Genomic DNA, 2,442 nt, shown 5'->3' on the forward strand with positions numbered 1-2,442 from the left:
CCTTAGTGACCTGCGACATAGTGTATGCACATCTTCAAACAAATTCGTAATGAGCAATGGTGCTCCTAACAGATAAGCATGCTTAAAATGAGTTAAAATTTTCAATTTCAGTCTTAATAACATGAACTGCAGCAATATGCCAGATACAGACTGATCTGAGAAAAATCACAGTTGGCCAGGTCTTCACATCCACAGAAAATTTCTCCACAAGACCAATGCAAAGCTAGTTCCTTTTGAACATCGCCTCCAGATCAGTCCACATTTCCATCCAGACACCCAATTTAAGTGACTCCAAAATGAAACTGGGTTTCTTTTTCAAGAGGTAGAAATCCATTGTTCTAACTTGGATGCCATGGCTTAGAGTGTAGAGACATGTTCCTTTCACGTAACTGGGAGATCTCTCACACCTACACCTGCCTTTTTCATTGGCACTACACATAACTGGGACCTATGATGAATCTTGCACCCTGCATACCCTGACCTGAGGAAGGCTCAAAATTTGTATAAATTTGATCCTCAGATCTTCTCATGGGCAGATGGTACCATGTCTATTCATGCCAGCGTATGACACTCAAAAGAAATGATTCTATTAAAGTCTAGTACAGTGAATGACTGTGGTTACTTATAGAAGAATGAGTGAAGGGTTACACATAGGTCCATGGCTGACAGAAAGACAGCTGTAACTTTAAAAAAAACCTCCTTACCACGTGCAATGGACCACAAAAGCTGCATCTAGAAAGGTTCCTGAACAACTACTCAGGAACTTCAAGGCCACAGAGTCAGAATCTTCAGGATTTGCTGGTGTTTACTTGTTAATCTTTACATGTTGATGAAGGGCACTGTGAACCTTGTTTCAAGAGATTATTGAGCCACCTGTTTACTTTAAAAGGTACACAGTTTTCTCTTTATGTGTATGTGCATGGCTCTGTGTAGATGCCATGCATATTTAGTTCCCTCAGGGTCAGAAGAGGATGCCATATTCTCTGGAACTAGAGTCACAAGCACTTGTGAGCGCCACACACGGCTGCTGGAAACAACTCTGGTTCTCTAGATGAGCAGCAAGTGCTGTCAACTGCTGAGCCATCTCTCCAGCCTCCTAAATTTACTTTTTAAGGTTTATAAATATCTCTACTCCCTTCATGACAAAATACTAATTTAGAAGAAATACCTATGAAATATTCCATCCGTAATTCAGGCTCCTATTTTTTTTCCCCCTGGTCACTTTTCTGACATGTCCTCTGAGCCCCTATTTGTATCCTTCTGTGCTCTGGTGACAGCTAACAACATAAAGGACAAAGGTGTAACTGACCACCCTAAAAGCAATTCAATGCAATCCCTATTCCAACAAGATTACTCACAGAAATTGAAAAAATAATCTGGAATTTTATTGGGAAGCCAAAACCAAACAAACAAAACAAAAACAAAAACAAAACAAAGGATGGCCAAAACAAACTTTGACAATAAAGGAAGTGCTGGAGAGATTACCATCTCTAATCTCAAATAATACCACAGAGCTATAGAAATGAAAACAGATGGGATCAGTATCAAAACAGACTCACTGACCAATGGAATAGAAGTGAGCACTCAGACGAGTCCACATAGTTACAACAACTTGATTTTTGACAAAGGTATCGAAAACACACACGGGAGAAAAGACAGCGTGTTCAAGAAATGGTGCTGGTCAAACTGGATTGCTGCATATAGAAGAATGCAGATAGATGCCTATCACTCACCATGCACACGCCTAACTCCAGATGGATCAAGGACCTCAACATAAGACCTAAAAACATGAATATTATAGAGTAGAAAGTAGGGAACAGACCATAACTTACAGACACAAGAAAGGACTCTGTGAACAAGAATTCTATAGCATAGGCATTAAGTCCATTAAGGAAGCAGAATCATCACAACTTCAAGACCAGACTGGTAAACCCATACATACATACACATAAATGTATGTATGTATGTATGTATGTATGTATGTATGTATGTATGTATCTATCTATCTATCTATCTATCTATCTATCTATGTGTGTATATAGATATATACATATACCTTTCTATGTATATTATTAAAACTGAAAACCTACACCCAAGAAGACACAAAAATTACTTCTAGAGGGCCCATTATTGAAGTGGATATTAAAAGTACCAGGAAAAGGGTATTTTTTTTTCCTTGCTGTGACCAACACCTGACAAGAAACTTAAAAGGATAACAGATGAAGGATGTATTTTGGCTTATATAGTAAGAAAGGATACAGCTCATGTGGGTGAGGAAGCATGATCAGCTGTTTACATAGTTCACCAATCAGGAAGCAGGCTGTGAGAGGAGCAGAGAAAGATCCATTAGATTAGACCATTGGGATGATGGTCTCTGTGCTTCCTAAAGGAGGCACTCACCTCTCCTGCAGTTTTAGCTCTCTCTGACCATAAATAATCCCT

Source organism: Nannospalax galili, unplaced genomic scaffold (genome assembly GCF_000622305.1).
Source record: "Nannospalax galili isolate Female #2095 unplaced genomic scaffold, S.galili_v1.0 scaffold1990, whole genome shotgun sequence".
Classification (NCBI taxonomy): domain Eukaryota; kingdom Metazoa; phylum Chordata; class Mammalia; order Rodentia; family Spalacidae; genus Nannospalax; species Nannospalax galili.